The sequence below is a fragment of the Carettochelys insculpta genome, chromosome 3, assembly GCF_033958435.1.
Source record: "Carettochelys insculpta isolate YL-2023 chromosome 3, ASM3395843v1, whole genome shotgun sequence".
NCBI lineage: Eukaryota > Metazoa > Chordata > Testudines > Carettochelyidae > Carettochelys > Carettochelys insculpta.
The window spans coordinates 59,579,889-59,602,460 of record NC_134139.1 but is presented as its reverse complement, the minus strand read 5'-3'; the positions used below and the strand labels follow the sequence as shown (position 1 = coordinate 59,602,460).

The 22,572-nt window shown below is 44.8% G+C and overlaps 1 long non-coding RNA gene across 1 annotated transcript in view; it reads right to left on the bottom strand.

The window, feature by feature from the left end:
- The window catches only part of LOC142010300 (uncharacterized), a 32,579-nt gene that overhangs the window by 5,494 nt on the left and 4,513 nt on the right, over positions 1-22,572 (bottom strand). Inside the window, exon 2 of the long non-coding RNA XR_012644760.1 lies at positions 5,266-5,350. This is a non-coding gene — a long non-coding RNA (uncharacterized LOC142010300). The remainder of the gene's footprint in view (positions 1-5,265; positions 5,351-22,572) is intronic.

Sequence of the window (22,572 nt, the reverse complement as noted above, 5' to 3'; positions counted from 1 at the left end):
CCATTCCATCAAGTGACAAATATACAAATATACTGTAATATTGATATTACAGTATCAGTAGACTCAGTATATGTCTCAGGAATGTAGTATAAATATTTCAAGCAAAATGCACTTAATATAAATTTGTTTGTGAAAGGGTGTTGTCTCAGTTCTTGGGGATAATTAAAGGAAAACTTTTTGCTTCACATAGGAGCAGTCATTAAGGCTCTGAGCCTTCAAAGAAAGATTTGCCGGAATGGATGCTTGCTCCCGTATGAAGTCCTGACTCTGTGGTGGCTAACACACTCGTCACTAGGCACATGTGGCTAATTGGTAGTCTGAGTGTGGCTGGTTGTCTTGAACAGTAATTTTACTATAGCAGTAGCCGTATTGCTTCAAGACTGGCTGGACAGCATGGTCCTCATCAGCTTCTGCGTGATGGGAAAGGTTCACAGGAGCAGGCTTTAATAGGTTCCCAGGCCCTCTCTTCTCTATGGCCACATCTATGCTACCCCTCCCTTTTGGAAGCAGTATGTAAATGCCATGGATCAGAAATGCTAATGAGGTGCTTTCATGAATATTCAGTGCCTCGTTTGCCTAATGGCAGCACCCAGAGTGCCAAAAGTGCAGCTTTCTAATTGAAAACTAGCCGTGTAGCACCCCTTCTTTTGAAAGCACCCTTCTTCCCATGTTGTTTCCAGTCTCACTCATTTGCATGCCTCTTCCAAAAAGGAGGGGCTGTCTAGATGCAGCTCTTGAGTCTCAGCATAATGAAGAAAGGAAGAACTACATGCCTGGCACTTTTCCCCAGGTACCCTACCAACATTTGGGCCAACTGAGCTGGCATGAGGAAAATCATCAGTGTCTGGCAAAAGTTTGTTACAAGGGGGATGGAGGGGAAATTTATTTTCCATAGCCTCTGGTGGCTGGACAAGAAGCAGTGGGATTAAATTGCTGCAAGGGAAGCTTACATTCAATATTAGGAAAAAACTTCTGAACTGTCAGGGTGGTTAAATTACTTAGGAAGATTTTTTACAGCAGACATCTACCAGGGATGATATAGAGGGTGCTTGTTCCTGTCATGATGGCAGGGGACTGAACTTGATGACCTATCACAGCTCCTTCCAGTTCTAGCAGTCTATGATTAATTTGGTCTGAAGTAGTTTATGGATATTAATTAATTAAGCTTCATGATTCTTCTCTGAGTTAGGTAAATATTATTATGGCCATTTTACAAATGGGTACACATAAACACACACTTGCCATGGGACAGTTCTTGTGGAAGCTTTGGTTGGTCAATGTTTTCTATAATATGCTCAGCAGGGTTCAGGGCTGGAGGTGTAGTGATTTGGAACAGTACCAAGGAGTTCTGAGTCTCTGTTACCTTCCCTCTCAAATCAAATGTTCAAGCCAGTCAACAGAAAAGCACAGTGTAGTGATTCTTATAAACTCTGGGTCAGGACTCTAGAATCAATCACAACCCCATTTTAAAACAGGGGTCACCAGTGCTGGTGTTAGGGCTTGCTGGGGCCCAGGGTCAAATCCAAAGCCTGAATGGCATGGCTCAGGCTCCCTGATGAGCTCCACCCATCCCCAGGGCTGAAGGCCTAAGGGTTGAGCTTTGACCTTCCTGCCATAGGTGGCAGGTGGGGCTTGGGTGGGCTCAGCCTTTGGTCCTTTCTCCTGGGATCTCATAGTAATTTTTGTTCTCAGAAGAGGGTTGTGGCTCCTTGAAGTTTGAGACCTCCTGGGATAATGTTTTTCAGTAAATATGGCTTATAAACTATGTACAGTAACAGTTATTCAGCTTTTTGCTAATTAGAATCTGATTCTATTTTTTTTAAAATCCCACACTTTATCTGATGTTACTTTAGATGTGACACTTTTGTGTTCTGTAGTTTTAGCTCATTTAAAGTGAACACTCTTATGACTGCATCTTTCTTTGGAAAAACATTACAACTATGGCTGTTGATTAACTACAGTTGACTCAGGAAATTAATAAAAAAATTAATTGCACCATTAAACAAGAGAATACCTGAAATGCAGTGAATATTTGGATGTTTCTCTTTGTTTTCAAATATATTGATTTCTATTATAACCCAGAATACAAAGTGCTTTATATTTTTATTTTTATTACAAAAAAATGCAGTATAAAAATGATAAAGGAAATGTATAGTAGTTGTCAATTCACCCCACACAAGCTCTGTAGTGCAATCTCTTTGCTGTAAAAAGTGCAATTTACAAATATTGTTTTTGTTTTGTTACACAACTGTGAAACTTTAGAGTCTACAGGTCCACTCAGTCCTACTTTTTCCTCAGCCAATCACCAAAACAGATACATTTTGTTACAATTAGCAGAAGATAATGTTGCCTGCATCTTGTATACAGTGTCACCTGAACAGGCATTCACTTGGCACTTTTGCAGCCAAGAGTACAAAGTATTTATGTGCCAGATATTTTAAACATACATATGCCCCTTCGTGCTTCAGCCACCTTTCCAGAGGACATGTTTCCATGTTGATGACACCCATTTAAAAATGCATGAATTAGATTTCTGACTGAAATCCCTAGATGAAGAATTATGTCTTCTGTTCTGATTTACCTGCATTCTGCCGTATATTTCATGTTATAGCAGTCTTCAATGATGATCAAACACATGGTGTTCATTTTAAGAACACTTTTGCAGCAGAACTGACAAAATGCAAAGATGATACCCAGACCACTGGAAAAAAAAACAACCTTCTGTTAATGCCACCTGACTCAGATGATATAAATGAACATTCATTGGTCTGCACTGCTTTGGATCATTACTGAGCAGAACTCACCATCAAGAAGGATGGACACATAGACTCTAGAATAATCGCTGATCCATGAACGGATATACAAATATTTAGCATATCTGGCCTCTACATATCTTGTGACATCAGCTATACCAGTACCATGAGAATGCCTGTTCTGACTTTCAGGTGACAATGTAAATAAAAAGTGAGCAGCATTGTCTTTTACAAATTGTAACCAAGTATGTTTGTCTGAGCAGATGGCTGAAGAAGAAGTAGGACTGAGTGGACTTACAGGCTCGAAAGTTTTATGTTGCTTTATTTTTAATGCAGTTATTTTTTGTACATGATTCTAGATCTGTAAGTTAAACTTGTATGATAAAGATTGCATGACTCTACTTGTATGGGAGGAATTGAAACTTTTTTTTTGTAGTGCAAATATTAGCAATAAAAATTAAGTGAGGATGGTACACTTTGTATTCTGTGCTGTAGTTGGAATTGTAGAAAACATTCAAAATAGTTAAATAAATGGTATTCTGTTTTTGTTTAACAGCACAAATAATTTTAAATTGCTTGCTTTAATTACAACAAATGACATTTCCTTTTATGAGATCTAAACATGTCTGTCTTACAGTTGCTAACACTGTCCCAGGTCTGGGAATCATAAGCAATGTGTGTTTCAATATCAATTTTCTCTTTAGTAACATGCTGTCAGTTTATTCACTTACCTTTTTTAAGGCCCTGATCCTGCAACGGGCTCCATGGCCAGACAAGCCATTGTGTCCTACATGGAGGTTCTTTGATTTGAGCTGGAAGAGGTCTCATTTGACTTCAGTGGATATACCCACACCGCATTTTGGAGTGAGCCCTGCAGCCTAGATCAACTTTGGCTTTCAGGGCTCATGCTAGTGCTCTGAAAATAGCTATATAGGCAGTGCTGGGAAGTTGCAGCTCGGCTGTAAAGCATAGGGATGGGGATGGATTTTAGAGCTTGATCTGGAGCCCCACTAACCCAACTCAGTCAACTCAGTCTGAGACGCTCACTTCAAAATGCTGCGTAGATATACACAGTAGGATTCTACATGGGCATAAATGTCTACCTACATGGATCTTGCCAAAGATCCACTAATGCAAGCAGCATGTACACAGCCCATTCTAGCCATGCTTAGAATACACATACCTACCCTTTGTTTTTGAATAATAAAGTAAACAAGAAAAGGTGGAAAGAGCAGCAAGATCATATCTCTGATCATTCCTGTAAACCAAGTCCTGTGCACATTATAGAAAATTAGTAGCTTTTTAGAAAGGGCTTTTAATTGCTTAATCTAAGTAATGTGGACAATGGCATACGTGTTTTATTTTAGGGTCTATCTTCCCCGCTCAGAATATGTAATGGACCTCATTTTCATTTAGCATAGGTCTGTGCAGTTCCTAAAACATCTAAATGGCTATTAATTTAATCAGGTAATTTAACGATAGCTGTAGAAAAGGCCACCCGCTAGTTGTCACGCAATGGTTATGAGGATGACATTTCTATCCCATGATGCCAGAGGCAGACTTTGATACATCATTTTCTTTTTGAAGGTTAAACTCAGATAACCTGCCTTTGGCATTTAATTAGCTACATATTAAACACTCTTTTAATAATAAAATGATTAAAAATTTTATTGCTTCTCAAATGAGGCCCTTTTACATAGATTTAATGACTTGGTTAGAGCACTGTAGTTTGTGAACCAAACCTTAGTTAGACCAGTATATAGTATAATGATATGCTTTACAGCTTGCAAAATCTGTATTTTATTCAAATGACTGCCATAATCATTTTGGATAAAACTTATAATGCTTTCATCTGTATTTTTAAGTCTAACCGTAAAATGTCATTGCAAAGTAAGTGAAAATCTATTGATTTCAGAATTTTCAAAAATGATCAAATTCAAACCTAATACCATGAAATGCAATAGGATTAATGTACTGTATTTTATATACTAATTGTTTACCCTTTAAAAAAGTAATTTTTCACAGTCTAGTACCTGTAAAGATCACATTTGTCTAGAAAAGATGAAACGCGTGAAATGGCTGACAATCTGGGCTCTTTATTTGGTATAAAAATATTAGCCCTTTAATGAAAACTGACACAAAAAAGACAATGTTTTCCCCCATTCCTGCATTATAATAACTGTGTAATGACTGAAAAACAGCTGTAAAGACACAATGGGAATAATTGTATGAGTCATGTCAAAGGAGTCAGTACCAGTGCCAAGAGTTTCTGGAAAAAATATCATTAGAATTTCTTTGGATATTTAAGTCAAGCTATTACCAACATATTATCTAAATATATTGTGTGCTAAAACCTCCTCTGCTGGTAGACAAACACCTGTGTCACATAACACCCCAAGCAAACAAACAAAAGTAAGCAACAAGATTAAGATCCAACTACCTCTACAGCAGGCACTAATGTATATCTTTGTAGGAAACTCAGCAGAAAGGCCAAGTATAGGGGATAACTTACCCTTCTCTTGCCTAGAAGCAGTCCCTTGGGAAGAAGCCCATCAACAGATCAATTGGAAATTTGGAAATCTGGCTTTCTGTAGACTCTGCAAAGAGACACATGACGAGTCCACAGGTTCTTTCCATCACAATCACTGCAGATTTATCCTGGTGCCTTTCAGATGGTAAAGCTTGCGTTTGGAATTAGAAACTATGTCACAAAGTCAGGGGAGAGAGGTTGGGATATAAAAGCATTCACTTCTAACTTGTTAATTTAATTCTAGTCCAAGGAGTAGTGCCCAAAGCTGTCTGTCACTTGCTGGCTCTTTGGTAGGCTACATGAAGTAAGTTTGGTTTTCTTCCTAGTGGAGGAGTGTCAACATCACAAAAGCTCACAACAACTATTACCTCCAGTGGCCATCTTAATGACCTTCTCAGGAGAGAGACCAGAAGCCATGCTCCATTGTTCTGCACTTGGTACAGTTATTCAGACCAGGACAAAGGGAGTGCACAGTAGATTTAAAATGGGAACATTCCAATTTGGTAGTCTTTTACACTGGCTTTGCACTGTTGTAAATGGTTGCAACTTTCCAGGCAACTGAATATCAAGCCCTAAGAACTTCAGAGGTGTGGACACTGAGCTGAGCTCTCCTGGTTCCTTCCAGAGAGTGCTGCAGCATATGGATGGGGAAACCTGTATTGTCATGGGGCCCCAGGACTTTTCTTCCTAGATGGAAAACCCAACTTCATTCCTCAGGGCTGAAGCACTGAAGTCACAAATGAAATCAACATTTTGGAAAATACACATACCAAAGTTGGGGAGAGGGGAGCGAGCGGGGGCACATCAGACAATTTCACAGGCATGAGAACTAGCAAACTATTCATTATTGCAACAGTTATAGTGTCCCTGGTATCCAGTCCATGGGACTTTCCTCACAATACAACAGACTCCATCTTTAAAACGTGTCTTATCACCAGCTCAGCCTTTCTGATTCCCGGGAAAGCTGATCTCTTCCCTCCAGGTGGTACAATTCTGCAAAATCTTTCTGTGCTCTTACTGTAACAATAAAGTGAGCCACAAAGCTCCCACGAAATCCCAGTGCAAGCTCCCTACAACCATGATGTGTGAGTCTGACTACCATCTGCAGAAACATTTACTCATAGAAGCTTTTATATACCTGTTTTCTTTTGCAAGGGGTGACATAACTTTTGTTATGTTATGTTACACTTTTATGTTCAACTATTCACATGAACCTGTTCCATGGAAGTCAGGAATAGTCCTCTGTGTAGCTTGGTTTTAGTGTTAGGAATGGCAGCAGGGACTATAATATTCTTTTCTGGGCCTATGTGTAAGGCACAGTTTTTGTCAGGTGCTGTTCATAAATGGGCAGTTTTGGAAGCATGGGCAGAAATTATCTGAATTTTCCTCAAAATGACAGGCGCTCCCAGGCAGTAGGAACCATAAAGAATACTCTGCAGAGGTGACTGTGGGATATAAGTTCAGAATGCATGGTATGCTTACTTACCTGTCTGTGTACACTGCCCTGACAACAGACTTTGTGCATAGTCCTACATCTAACTTGTTCTTTCTTCTGTAAGAATATTCTGTATAGGTGACTGTTCAGGGAGCATCACCAACCAGTATTTACCCTCTTCGCCACTTTGTGCCTCTGTTTTTGTCTGCCACTTTTTGTCCGTGTTGTCTGTTTAGCTGGAGAATGTTGTGGTGCTGTAGCCCCTCCAGGAGGGACAAGGTTACAAACAAGCCAGAGGAAGTCCATGCAAACCTGGCCAATCAGGGCAAGGAGTAGTTGGACAATCAGGGCCAGACCGGGCCCTATAAAAGACTGCAAACCTGAGGAGAGCTCACTGTCACCCTGACCAGCAAGGGAGAAGGAGCTGGGTCCCAGTGGGGGAGGGAGCCAGTATCACCTTGGACAGAGCAGTGCTGGGCCCACTCAGGAAAGGAGGAAAGAAGCTGTAGGCTGAAGGCCTTGATACAAAAACCAAAAAGGTGCAAGAGTGACAGGGAAGTGGCCCAGGAAGCAGGAGTAGTAGAAGGGAGAGAATGAGGGCAGGAGATGGAAGCCATCAGAAGGTTCCTCGGTCAGGACCCAGAACAGTAGGAGGGCCTGGGTCCCCCCTTCTCCCTCGCATCACACCTAGCCACCATGCAACAGGGCTGTTACAGATTGCAGCTTGCCCTTGAGGCCAGGGGTTAGAGATTGGGGGATGCAGTTGGCCTCTCAGATGAGTATATGGACTGGGAACTGCTTACACCTCAAGAAAGAGGGCAAATGGAGTAGAGGGCACTATTGGAAGTGGACACCACAAACCAAGGGAATGATGTGGGCCAAGAGCCAGAGGGTGGAATCAAGGACAACAGAGCAAAAACAGGCAAGACCCCTGGCCAGGAGGCAGCACATTCTATTAATAGGGCTAATTCCCAGTGTGACCAGTAGGAAGAGTTGACCCCGCTACAATAAGCTAGTTGGGGAAGAGACTATGCAGTGCTTAACACATTAGGGACCTGATTTCATAGAAGGCCTACTCTGAGCGCAAACACTAATCCCATTTTAATGACCTACATGCGTTAAGGCTGCTTTTGTGGTATCCAGTTAAATCCAGCTCACTTGCTCAGTCATTTTAGGCAAATTTAAAATGTGGTCCATGGCATGCCACCCTGTTATGTTCAGTTTCATTATGGATTCTGATCTGCATTTCACACCAATGAAACAGTGTTGCAAAAGAGATGCTGTAAAGTATAGATGACTGTTGAAATGTTAAACAGCATGAAAATCTGGACAAAAATATCTAAAGGTGTTTTTTACATCTATGGCTACGTCTACACGTGCACACTACATCGAAATAGCTTATTTCGATGTAGCGAGATCGAAATAAGCTATTTCGATGAATAACGTCTACACGTCCTCCAGGGCTGGCAACGTTGACGTTCAACTTTGACGTTGGGCAGCACCACATCGAAATAGGCGCTGCGAGGGAACGTCTACACACCAAAGTAGCACACATCGAAATAAGGGTGCCAGGAACAGCTGCAGACAGGGTCACAGGGCAGACTCAACAGGAAGCCGCTCCCTTAAAGGGCCCCTCCCAGACACAGTTGCACTAAACAACACAAGATCCACAGAGCCGACAACTGGTTGCAGACCCTGTGCATGCAGCATGGCTCTCCAGCTGCGGCAGCAGCAGCTAGAAGCCCTGGGCTAAGGGCTGCTGCACACGGTGACCATAGATCCCCGCAGGGGCTGGAGAGAGAGCGTCTCTCAACCCCTCAGCTGATGGCTGCCATGGCGGACCCCGCTATTTCGATGTTGCGGGATGCGGATCGTCTACATGTGCCCTACTTCGACGTTCAACTTCGAAGTAGGGCGCTATTCCCATCCCCTCATGGGGTTAGCGACTTCGACGTCTCACCGCCTAACGTCAATTTCAACTTCGAAATAGCGCCCAACACGTGTAGCCGTGACGTGCGCTATTTCGAAGTTGGCGCCGCTACTTCGAAGTATCGTGCACGTGTAGACGCGGCCTATGTGATGTTATGCTGCAGGGGAACTAGGGAGAGAAGGAGAAAGTGATGGAGCTTTTTCCTCTTTTCTCTTCTCTTCTAGCTACCTGAGAGAACTCAGGCAGCTTGCTGCTAGTTGTACTCCCTGAATTCCAGGGAAGGTCTAAGGATCATGCTAGCGTGTCTGGTGCTTCATAACACAACTTCAGCAACCAGCCAAGTCCTACACTGTTATGTACCTGCTGCTAGCATTCAGCAGCATCAATTCACTGCAGCAGAAAGTGAGCATGCTCCTTCAGCACTTCTTAAAGCAGTCTCTTCATCTGCCTCAGGCTAACAAAATGCCGGAAAGCACTTCTGCTCAGCTGTCACAGCTCTGCACTGCCCCCCAGCCAAAATGTGAGGCTCCATTTACAAAATAATAATATTGTATTTCATCTTAAGGGAAGATGAGATCCCTGCAAGTCCATGGATATCAGCTTTAGATCCGTGAGTATCCACATGCATGGATGCAGATATCCCTGGCTCATTTTCATGGATGAAAATACAAATTTTTTATGTAAAACCCAGCAAATTTTCAAATAGCTAATTTATATCCATGGGTATCTGCATCTGGTAATGTGGAGGCGCACCTCCATTCAAATATTTTGGGGCTGGGCTAGGATGCCAGTTAATTCCACCAGTGGTAGTGGTTTTGTGAGATGGACTCTTGTCCACTAGGAACTCTGGCTTGAATCATTCTACTTAACCATAGGCTACAAAACAGACATTAGGAGTGAAATCCTGACTTCACTTAAGTCAGTGGCAAAACTCCATTAATTTCAGTGGTGCCAGGATATCACCTGAGATATTAAAATCTTTCAGCTGCTACTGATCTGTGTCAGTCTGTAAATAGCAACCTACAGGTGAAAGGCTGTATGTGCAGAGGGAAACAAACTTGAAACGATGCTGAGAAACAATACATCCAGGATGTAGAAGCCAAGGATATTTGGGGTTGCTTGAAAACTAGCCCATCTCCATTTGAAATCAAAGGCTTGGTAAAAATGCTGTGCCCTCATCTCTGGGTTGAGATGTGAATGTCATAATTATCGGTAGAGGAAAGAAAAATTTCCCAGCTTCACTTCAAGTTTGTTGCACTAGTCAGTGCATTGGTTCAGGTCCTCATTTTGGAGTAATGTCACTGGAGTGAGCACAGTGCTTCAGATTCCTGCTGATGTAATAACCTACAGGAGAAACTGTCCTGATGTCAGCAGCATCCAGCAATCAGAGCTGAACTTTGCTCAATTCCCCTTAACTTCAATTTTGCCCAGGATTTTTTTTAACCAATTTGGGTATGCTCCTGGGAGTTAAGGAACTGGTCATATTTCAGCAGTTGGTGTATGGAATCCTGCAGTCATTATGTGGTAGAATTGGCATTTTGAAGTTAAGGTGCAAAAGTTCTGCTCCAGGTTTTCAGGGTCGTATATCCCTCACTGAGCTGGGATGGCTGCTCGAAGCCCTAGCTATATGCGAGCTCATGAGGTAAGCACAGGTGACTGAATCTACAAGGCTCAGATTCATACGAAGGAATGGAAATGGTCGAAGGAAAAAGTAGAGTCATAAATAACTTATTAATCAGTTTACTTTTGATCCTTCATCTTTTGGGGAGTCACCTCGTTGTCACCAGCAGGCAACAAATGGAATATCCAGGGTAACCTGTTCAACCTGCCTCAAGGAAACTCAACATGTAAAACATATTTTCCTTTAAAATACTTGCATTTTATGGCACCTTTTGCACAAGAAAATGTTTCCTCATGAACTTGCTATTGATGGCAAAACATTCCTCTTCTTCTCAGAAATGTGTATAATATCTTGCACTTGGCAAGCAGCAGTCTTTTAAGCCTCACATTAGCCCTTATCCTGTAATCTGATCCATGTAGGTGGACATGTGCAGGTATGATTGTAAGATAAGAGTTTATGGACCTGATTCAGAGCCCAATGAAGTCACTAGAAGCACCAAGTGATTTGAATGGGCTTGGAGTAGTGTGAGGTGGACAATTATTAATATATCCATTTTATGAGTGGGCAAACTAAGTGCAAGAAGTTTTTGTTTTAGTTACATACATGGAAATGTGGCTCCAACTCTAATCTTTAAAATAATTCTTTTTATTATAAAGTTTTAGGAAATAGAGTTCAGTGAAACACACAGAATTTTAAACCAGGGCACACAATGAAGGATGATTGTCTGACAAGCAGAGGTATTCTGTGTTTCGTGAAGGTAATAAAAGTAAAGATATGGCTACTGGGAACTTATCGTCATGAGAATAAATGCTAATTTATTTCAACATCCAAAATCTCTGATAACTTCTGTCAGTTCGATAATAATGCCTAGTGCCCTGATTTACTGTAGCAGGAGAGTCAGAATATAAATTAGAAAGAGCAATGTGCTGACTTTGACTTTGTTATCAGTTCTGAAGCTAATGCAGCCCAGTGCCAGCAGTTGTGGGAGATTCTTACCTTTCACAGCACTAGAAGAATCAGATGTACTGTTGGCAAATAATTTCATGCATTTCTACTCCACTCACAGAGATTTTACTTTGTGGATAATCTAGGAATCATTTTCCTGTGTAGTGAGAAGGAAATTAAACAGGAGTCCAATGATAAGAGGAAGAAAACCCTCTTGGAGGTTTCATGTTCATTTGCAGTTGTATAGCATTTCTAGAACAATGAAAGTAGAAACCAGCAGGCAAGTCTCAGTCGTTTTCCTAGTGTGCAGTTTAGCATCTTTCATCTTCAGCAGGCCAGCCTTTGTGGGTCTCCAGGGCTACCTGGAAGAAGGCAGCACCTTTGTTTGAAAATGAGCCTTGTAGATTTAGTCACGTGTGCTTACCTCATGAGCTCGCATATAGCTAGGACTTCTAGCAGCCATCCCAGCTCAGTGAGGCACATGGGACCCTGAAAACCTGGGGCAGAACCTTTGAACCTTAACTTCAAAATGCCAGTTCTACCACATAATGACTGCAGGATTCTCACTGCTGGTGCACTAAGGGACCTTTATATCCTGTGCTTGGGCAGCCAGTTGTTTAAATGAAAGTTCCACACAGCTTGATGACATGTCACTGTTTGTACGTAACAAGCTAAGCTTTGAATGCCTCAGCTAATTAATTCCAGAACTTCAGGGAGTGTGCTACACATTAATGTATCTACACTATTAATCTGGGGAGAGGATGGTCAGAAAACCAGAAGGTGGAAATAATGGATATACAGAACCCGTTGCATGTACATCGTATCCTCAACCAGCTCTGCAGATCAAAGAACTGGTTCCTGGCCACCATTAACACCTCCCAGCACATCATCATCATCATATCAGCTTTGCCTGTGTCTCAATGATGTTTAAAATGCTGGCATCCTGAATGACTTTTCTCCCAGAAAGAAAGAAACAAAATAATATCGGGGAGCCAGATGTAGAGGAGCAAGAAGAGGCTTAATTTCTTCTTGCATCACCAAAGTCTGCTTCTTGGTAGAGGGAAGAGAGAGAGAAACAGAGATGGCAGCAGTCATCTACCTGCACCTTTCAGTATAGAGGGAAGAAATATACTTTGGAGGTGGAGGGGTGTGTGGTGGGAGTGGTGGAAGGGAGGGTCACTCCTGCAGAAGGGGATATGACTAAGCCCTTGAGACCCACAGATCTCTGAAGATGCCAAACATGTCCACAGAGGTGCCTGATGACTTTGTACAGCTCCTGGTCCCAATGGCAGCATGGCTCTTGCACTGATCCTCACTCTAACACCCACACTACCCTTATCTCTGTGCTGCTGCCAGCAGAGCGGGGCCCTCAGTCAGCAGCCGCTATCGTCCGGCCTCCAAACTCTGAAGGTGATAGCACAGACACGAAAGTGGCATGGTATAATATTGCCATCATTACTTCTGCACTGCTGCTGACAGGGTGTGGCCTTCAGAACTGGGCGCCCACAGAACAACAATTGCTTTCTGGCCATACAACCTTTAATGGGTGATTCTAACTAGTCACCTAATCCCAGCTGCTAGCAAACCGAAGCTAGGGACACCCTGCCTATCCTGGTTAACAGTCATTAATAGACCTCTCCTCCTTGAATTCATCCAGGGCTCTTTTGATCCCTGCTATAGCATCAGCCTCCAGAACATCCTCTGGCAGGGAGTTCCACAGGCTGACTGCATATCGTGTGAAGAAATACCTCCTTTTATTTGTTCTTACCCACCAGCTGACCAACTGTTTCCCCTCCCTGCCAGTACTTCCCATCTACTGCAAAACAGCTGCTTCATGGCTTTCAGGAAAAAGAATGGGGATGCAGTTTGCATGGGAAAGGAAGGTGGGAAGAGGTGAGGTGGTTGAATGGGTGGAATGGAGGCAGGGTGTCAGAACAGAGGTGGGAAGAGAGGCAGGGTCGGGATGGAGTGGGAACAGGGCTGGGTGGTGGTGGTGGTGGTGGGGTGTTAATATATGCAGTGACTCATTAGCATAATTGTGGCTGCGGCACTTCGAAAGTGCTGCTTTCGATCACGTGCAGCTCATCTACATGGGGTCCTTTTCGAAAGGACCCTGCAGACTTCAGCTTCTAAATCCCCTTATTCCTATTAGTTTTTGCCCTCAATATAGCTCCTCTATCATCTCTACTTCTCAATTTACCCTCTCATGCATCTCAGTACTCCAAACGCCAGCTTCCGTGAACAAGTCATATGAATTTTCTCAAGATCAAAAGAAGCTAAGTAGAAATTGTGCCCTCCAATTTACCATTCCTTCAGACCTCTAGGTTATTTGCACATACTTTATCTACTGTATTCTGTCCCTTCCTAAAATCATGCTGCTTCTTTCCAATATTTTCCTTCATTTTGCTCCTCAACGTTGCCTCCAAAACTCACTTGAATACTGTGAAAGCCTGACTTGAGGGTGATGCCTTGATAGGTCTTTCGATCATTTATATCACCCTTTCCCTTCCAAACAGTCACATTATCAGTCACCTGGTGTACTTGCTTGATCCCAGCAGACACATATTAACCTATAAAGCCATTTTACACCAGTATTTCCAACTAACTTGGTCATATCAACAGTTTCTCATCTTCAACATCTGTGTTGTTATTCTTGATTTTATTCAGTGCTACTTCTATATCCTCTATGAAGAACAACACCTTCTAAGACTCTTCACATTTAATAGTAGGCACATTACATTCAATGTCTGTGCTGTAAATTTCTTGCTATATTTCCCTCTTCTTTTTCCTTAACTTTTAAAAATAAAAAAATTGTAATCTGTTTAGGTGAGGGAAATCTTAATCTTAATGGTAGTAGTCAGCTTCCAATCTCTCTGGTTAGATCTGAAAAGCAAATGTTCAACAGAGATGCACATGGCCTTATGTTATACACTGAAATATGAAACACAATTCAAGGGCTGTTGCATGTCTTACTATTATTATATAAAAAGGCAATCTCTGTAGTTTGTAATTGTGTGAATATTTTACTTCTCATCAACTGAAGATGTGGCTGCCTTAGTAGAAAACCTTGTTTACAGTCTAAGAAGGCCTGATATTCAGGCATTTTTGACAGATAATTCAATAGGATTAAATTATACTCATTTGACAGTTCAACCTCACTAATGAGGTACATTTCAGTAAACTGTTGACAGAACTGTCTGGAAGATTTCTTTAATTTACCAACATGTAACAACATGGGAAAAGCATTAGTCAACTAGACGAAGATGAATAAGTGGTGAGGTCTGGGGGCATTTTACATTAACACATGACAACCTAAAAGTGTTTTTGTCACTTGCTCTATTTAGCCCAAAGCAGTCATGGAATAAGTGGTACCTGTTAGCGTGATTGACTTACCAAAGCAACAGAAGGGATTATATTTAAGAATGCCTGTGTGGAAAACATGTCAAAGAGATTTCTTTCTCTTTTCTTATAAGAGAAAGCTCGTTTTGTGAGAGGATCTCTTATACCTACAGTAAAGTTGACAGAATTCTTAAACAACTTCAGACAGATGGCTGCACTGATGCTTTCATTTCAAAAGCTCTTTGGGATTGCATTAAAAGACTAGATAATGTATGCTTGTATATATTTCAGTATAGATGTTGACAAGCAGTAATGTAACTTTTTACTAAACTGAATTCATTTATCTAAATGGAACAGGAGAGAGTAGGGGAACAAGAGAGGTGGACAGAATTTATGCCTTCTGATAAGACACCCAAGCAATTTACTTTCTTTCCATTTATATTTCTTAGTTTCTGTTATATATCTGTCTATCTGATATAGTGCATTTAACTGGAGGCTGATAGACATATAATGTACTATTGGTATAATTTTAGATGGACACACTAAATTTTACCAGAATATTGAAAACACCTTCATTCGTTCAGGGAGAAGATGTAATGGTAGGTTTGCACCTGCAACTTCATGCAGGTGCGACTTAACCTGCAAATTAAAGTAGCTAATTCTGAAGGTATAATGAAAAGTCTCTTGCCGTAGTGCACTCAACTAAAGGATAGTCTGTAACTTCGAAAATGCTTCTTCTAGAAATTTTTACAATACGCGACTATAGCTTAAGGCCTGTATTGAAGAGATAAATGCCCATGGCACCACATGTCAGGTTCTACTCTGATTCTGGGGGTGCACCACTGATGGAAGAGGTTGTCTGTCAATAATACGGTTCTGAAACTCAGGAAAGAGAAGTTACTCACCTGTGTAGTAACGATGGTTCTTCGAGATGTGTCCCCGTGGGCGCTCCACAGTAGGTGTCAGGCTCGCCCCGGCGCCGCAGCTCAGGAAATCTTCAGCAGTCTCCGTCGGGTCGCGCATGCACCGATGTGCGTCGGCTCTTCGCGCGCTTACGGTCACGTGCGCGATCCGGTCCCCGCCAGTTCCTGATCAACCGCTCCGGACGCCCCTGACAAAACACACAAACAGAGCTCCGAAGTGGGGAGGAACAGGTGGCTAGTGGAGTACCCACGGGGACACATCTTGAAGAACCATCATTACTACACAGGTGAGTAACTTCTCTTTCTTCTTCGAGTGGTCCCCGTGGGTGCTCCACAGGAGGTGACTACCCAGCAGTAACCCCCCCCCCCCCCGAAAAAGGAGGTGGGTACCCAATTTATGCGCAGCTTGCCCGTGAAAGGACTGCTGTCGACAGGCGTGTATCCTCATCAAGCATCCTGTGCATGGCGTAGTGCTTGGCGAAGGTGTCGTAGGAAGACCACGTCGCCGCTCTGCAGATATCTCAGCGCAATGCCTTTGAAGAAGGCCGTTGACGCCGCCATCGCCCTAGTAGAGTGGGCTCTTGGCAGAACTGGCAGAGGAGTCTTGCAAATCTCGTAACACAGTCTTATGCAAGACACAATGTGATTTGAAATCCTCTGTGAAGGTAGAGCTTCTCCTTTTGACCTGGATGCAATGGACACCGGGGTCTGTCCGTTTTCCGGAAAGGTTTAGTTCTATCGATGTAGAAGGCCAGTGCCCTTCTTACGTCAAGTAAGTGCAACCGTGCCTCTTCATTTGAGTTGTGAGGCTTAGGATAGAATGAGGGCAGCACTATTGGTTCGTTGATATGAAAGTCTGAAGAGACCTTCGGAACGAAGGCTGGGTGTAATCGTAAGACCACCACTTCTTTTGAGAAGATAGTGCAGGGTGGTGTGGACATTATGGCTGCAAGCGAGCTCACTCACTCTGCGAGCTGACGTGATTGCCAGGAGGAAAGTCGTTTTACTAGTAAGTAGTCGAAGGGGAACCGTAGCCAATGGTTCAAAGGGCGGTCCCGAGAGGGTGTGTAGAACTAGGTCTAAACTCCATGACGGCGGTATTGATTTCCGAGGGGGGCACAGATTCACCAACCCCTCTAGGAAACGCGAGACAACAGGATGGGCAATTGTGGTTGATCCATCCTCTTCATGCCGAAATGCTGATATAGCCACCAGATGCACCTTTATAGAGGACAGTGAAAGTCCGTTTTGTTTGAGTTGTAGCAAATAATCCAGAATCATAGGTATGGTGGCGTCCTGGGGTATTAGTTGCCTGGAGGAACACCATTCGGAAAAACTCAACCATTTGTGCTGATAAGTCTTTCTGGTGGAAGTTGTCCGACTACATTCAAGGACTTGTTGTACTCCCTCTGGGCATGTAGTCTCTAAGGTGCTTAGCCATGGATTAGCCATGCTTGTAGCTGAAGTCTCTTCGGGTGCGGGTGCAGTATGGACCCCCGAGCCTGAGTAAGAATGTCCGGTACTGTTGGTAGGGGAAATGGCCGATGTTGAGCCATGCGCAAGAGCAATGGGAACCACTGTTGCCGGTCCCAGATTGGGACTATGAGTATCATGCGTGCTTTCTCCCTTTTGGCCTTCTCCAAGACCTTGCATATAAGTGTCGTGGGAGGGAACGCATAAAGTAGAGGGCCCTTCCATGGGATCATGAAGGCGTCCCCCAAAGACTCCTGTCCCATGCCTGCTCTGGAGCAGTATTGGGGACATTTCTTGTTTTCTCGGGTGGTGAACAAGTCGATTTGGGGAAAACCCCATCTGCGGAACACCTGGTAAAGTAGGTCTGAACGGATCTGCCACTCGTGAGTGGGTGCAAAGTGTCTGCTGAGTTGGTCCGCCTTGACATTGTGGACCCCCGGTAGGTATGAAGCCTTTATGATTATATTGTTGGCGATGCACCAGTTCCAGAGTCGGACTGCCTCCGCACAAAGCGTACGAGACCTGGTTCCCCCCTGTCGGTTTATATAAAACATGGTGGTGGTGTTGTCAGTATTCACGCAGACTATTTTTCCGCGCAGACAATTGTGAGAATGCCTGCACGCATTGAACACTGCCCTGAGCTCTAATATGTTTATGTGCAGTGTCTTCTCTGCGGGGGACCATAATCCTTGAGTGGTTTTGTTGTCCATGTGAGCCCCCCATCCCATATGGGAGGCATCTGTTGTAATGAACACAGTAATTTGCGGTTGGCGGAAGGGCACCCCTGTTAGGAGATTCTTGGGGTTTGCCCACCATGTTAGCGAGTTTCGTGCCTCTGTTGTAAGTGACACCCTCTTGTGGACGGTGTGGATTGAGGGTTTGTATACGGTTGCCAACCAATGCTGCAATCCTCGCATATGCAGCCTGACGTTTTGCACCACCAACGTGGTGGTTGCCATATGCCCCAACAGTTGTAAGCACGTGAGAACTGGAACAGTGGGGCTGTACGTTAGTAGTTGTATGAGAGATTCGATGCCACGAAAACGAGCCTCGGGTAAATACACCCTTGACGTGACTGAGTCTATCCGAGCCCCTATAAACTCTTTATTTTGCGTGGGGTCGGTCTTTGACTTTGAGAAATTGATGATGAGGCCCAGTGAGGTAAATGTTTTTGTGGTGATGTGTATCATCCGTAATACCTCTGCCCGGGAAGTTCCCTTTAGCAGGCAATCGTCCAGGTACGGGAAAATGAAAACTCCCTGTCTGTGTAGGTATGCTGACACCACCGCTAAGGTCTTGGTGAAGACTCTGGGTGCTGAAGAGAGTCCGAATGGGAGGACTCTGTACTGGAAATGATCTGTGCCCACAAGGAACGGGAGGAAACGCCTGTGGGCTGGATGAATTGTGATATGAAAAAACGCATCCTGTAAGTCGAGGGCTGCAAACCAATCGCCATGGTCTAGTGCAGTGCTTATTGAAGCCATCGTAGTCATTTTGAAGCGCTGTTTGCGTAGGTACTGGTTCAGTGCGCGTAGATCCAAAATGGGTCTCCACCCTCCTGTCTTTTTTTTTTTTTTCCGTCGGGAAATACCTGGAGTAGAACCCATTGCCTTGAAATTGTTCCGGTACTCTCTCCACCGCCCCTATGAATAGGAGGTGGTCCACCTGCGCATTAATTCCGGTAGGTGAGAGGGGTCTCTGAGAAGGGGTGCGGTGGGAGGATTTGGTGGAGGTAAAGACTGGAAGGGGATCGTGTATCCTGTGTTTACAATTTCCAATACCCACTTGTCCGACGTGATGCTTTTCCATTGTGGGTAAAATGGCTTGAGTCAGTGATAGAACATGTACTGAGATTGGCACTGAGGTACGGTCTTGGCTTTGCGGCCCTCGACATACCCGTCAAACTTGCTGTCTTGCACTTTGCCCTGCGGAGGCGTTGCCCTGCTGAGGCCGGCGCCTAGGGCCCTTATAATGTGTTTGTTGATGACGTCCCTGATCATACCCCCTAGAAATTGGGTACGTTGCTGTTGGTAACCATAACGGCGTTGCTGAGGATAGAATTTCTTCCTTCTGAACGGTGGGGTATATATCCCCAAAGTCCGAAGTGTCGCTCTGGAATCTTTGCTCGAGTGTAGGACTGAGTCGGTCGATTCAGCAAACAATTTTATTTTGTCGAAGGGGAGGTCTGCAATTTTGACCTGTAACTCCTTTGGAATGCCGGATGTGTGAAGCCATGACTCTCTCCGCATTACCACTGCAGTGGCCATGGCGCAGGCCGCTGTGTCCACCACATCCAGTGCAATGTGCACACCCGCTCGAGAAGCCACGTAGCCCTCTTGCACAATTGCCTTAAGAATTGGCCTTTTATCCTCCGGAAGGAAGTCCATGAGGGCAGTAAGCTTGGAATAGTTGTCGAAATTGTGATTCGACAAATGAGCGGCATAGTTGGCCATGCGGAGCAACAGAGTAGAGGAGGAGTAGGCTTTTCTACCCAGAAGATCCAGCTTCTTTATGTCCTTATCCAATCCCCCAGATTTGTACTGGGACGATTTGGACCTGTGTTGGGACGATTCAACCACTAGCGAGTTTTGCTGTGGATGAGTAAATAGAAATTCCATACCTTTCGCAGGGATGAAGTACTTTTTGTCCACTCTTTTGTTGGTAGGACGACCGGATGCTGGAGTCTGCCACATATTAGTGGCTGCCTCCATGATTGCGTCATCCAGAGGAATAGCAATTTTAGAAGAAGAAGGAGGCCTGAAGTTTTTAAGGAGTCTGTGGAGTTTCTCCTGCACCTCCACCACTTGAATATCTTGGGATTGAGCTACTCGTTTGAACAGCTCCTGGAACTGTTTCAGGTCATCTGGGGGAGAAATGTCTCCAGAGACCACGGCCTCATCTCGCGAGGATGAGGAGGCATCACTATGGTATCTCTCCACCAATTCCTCTGGATCCTGGCTGTATTGATGTGATTGCCTTTGTGGAATTTTGAGGTGGGGTTCAATGTCTTTAGACCCAGCCTCTGATTGGGGAACTCGTGGTGTTCCCCCAGGTGGAAGCAGAACACTGTGGCGTTGAGGGGTGGTCGACGGGGATCCATAGTGAGACATCGACTTCCTATGCTGATGCCCCGCATAATGATGGCGGTCGTGGCAACAGGGACAGGGGCCCGGCGATGGAGACCTGGACCATGACCCAAGGATGTAAGGGTGGTGCCTGGAATGTCGAAACCTCCGAGATGATACCAACGTACGAGAACCTCTGTGAGAAGACTCGTAGGGATCTCTGCTAGATGATGGAGAAAAGCATGCAGACCTCTGGGATGGACTCCGAAGAAAAGGAGAAGGACATCTGTGGCAGGCTGAAGGTGTTGCTGCCCGTCGAATCTCTGGTGGTGGTCGTGGTGACAGAGGCAGCACAATTACCTCATGAGAGGGGCTGCGGTGCCTGGTCTTCGTTTTAGCCTTTACCCTCTCGGTTGGTCTTGTCGGTGAACTTGGTACCGGAGCAGGTGTCATGCTGATTTCCACTGCTCCCGGTGCCGTTGTTGCTGGTGCCGTCATCCTCAGTGCCGTCGATCCCGGTGCCGTTGTCCTCGGTACCGATGTCCTCGGTGCTGTCGATCCCGGTGCCTCTGGGGGAGTCTCGATTGGTGCCGCAGTAGCCGGTGCTAGACTGACTAGTGCCCGCACGGCTCTCGGTGCCATCTCCCTGGTAGCTGCAGGGCCTTGAGTGGTTGCATGCGCCGCGGCTTTACCAGTGGAGGAAGCCAGCGTGTGCGGGCCCTTTGTTACACTCATCCCGCTCCCAACAGTAAGGGGCAGGGATCGAGTAGGCGAGGCTCTTTGCGGGCCCTTTGTTACACTCGTCCCGCTCCCAACAGTAAGGGGCAGGGATAGAGTAGGCGAGGCTCTTCTTTTCTTCTGCGCAGAGGAGGTCAAAGAGGCAGCCTTCCTCTTGTGCAGTCCTGAAGAGCCCTCCGCATGCGTTGCCTCCGATGAGGCAGGCTGAAGTGCTTTGTCAACTAACAGCATCTTCAGCCTCATTTCTCTATCTTTTCTAGCTCTACTAGTCAACTTGGAACAATGGGAGCACTTCTGGGGAACGTGCGTCTCCCCAAGGCACCGTATGCATCTGCTATGGCCATCCGAAGATTCACGCTTCTTAAATCCGGGGGATGGCATTGTTAAAACTTAACTCTGAGTCCTTAGGTGCTAATAGCACACTTAACAGTCTGTTAGGTGATGTTAATAACTGTTGGCCTTTGAAGGCCGACAAACAAAAGCAGCGGTCCCGCCCGGAGGCGGCCGCTGTGGTTTTAAGATAGTCTTTAACTTTTAACAACTTTTAACAGAGTAACTAACTATAATAACTATAGAACTGCTAACTATGAACTGTTAAAAACTATTAACACGAGCAAAAAAAAAAAAGATTTATCTGCCTGAGGCGTTGGAGCCAGAGAGAATTCCGTCTGCAGCCGTTAGCGGTTGAGAAGGAACTGGTGGGGACCTGATCGCGCACGTGACCGTAAGCGCGCGAACAGCCGACGCGCATCGGCGCATGCGCGACCCGACGGAGACTGCTGAAGATTTTCCGAGCTGCAGCGCCGGGGCGAGCCCGACACCTACTGTGGAGCACCCACGGGGACCACTCGAAGAAGAAAGTGCAGTTAACCAGCCAGAAAACAAGCCTTCCCCCCTACTGGAAATGAATGGAGGGAATAACAAAAACATAGAGGGAAAAAAAGATTGGTGGGGTAACATAGGGAGGTAGGCTGGACTCACTTAAAATAATCTTGGCGAGCCTCTGTAAATGTGTACCTTACTGACTATCTGCTAAGCCAGGGGTCAGCAACCAAAACAGCAAGAAGAGCCATTTTTTCCAATTTAGTAAAAAACTCCATAATTCAAGAGCCGCACTGCATGTGAATACGCGACAGTCCTGAAAAAATAATGTCAAACCCAACTTTTTGTAACCCCTATTTTAAGAACAGAGCACACACAATGATTTATAACGTGATACATGTTTGCTACAGGATGTTCACAAACTCTTTACAGATTCTATTTCCTCACACTTTACGTGTGTGTTTATACCACTGACTTCCTGACTTTCACTCCCAAACTTTCTCTCTCTCTTTCTCTGTAGGACACTAGAGGGAGTTATTCAACATTTCGAGATCCCATATTGTTTGCTATTTTGATGAGTTGTTCATTTTTGGGCTTTTAGCTTGTAACAAGTCCCGTGACGCCCAGCCCCTTGGTCTAGGGCGGGCGGCAACAAAAGAGGGGGGTTAGGGCACCAGCCCGCACTCAGTTCGGGCAGTCACCGCTACCCCTGTACAGGCCCCAGCCCTCCGTCCAGGGTGGGGCCGCAGTTCACAGGAGTTATATAGTTCTGGGCCCAGCCCTCAGTCCAGGGCGGGGCAGCAGTTCACAAGAGTTATATAGTTCTGGGCCCAGCCCTCAGTCCAGGGCGGGGCAGCAGTTCACAAGAGTTATATAGCTCTGGGCCCAGCCCTCAGTCCAGGGCGGGGCAGCAGTTCACAAGAGTTATATAGCTCTGGGCCCAGCCCTCAGTCCAGGGCGGGGCAGCAGTTCACAAGAGTTATATAGCTCTGGGCCCA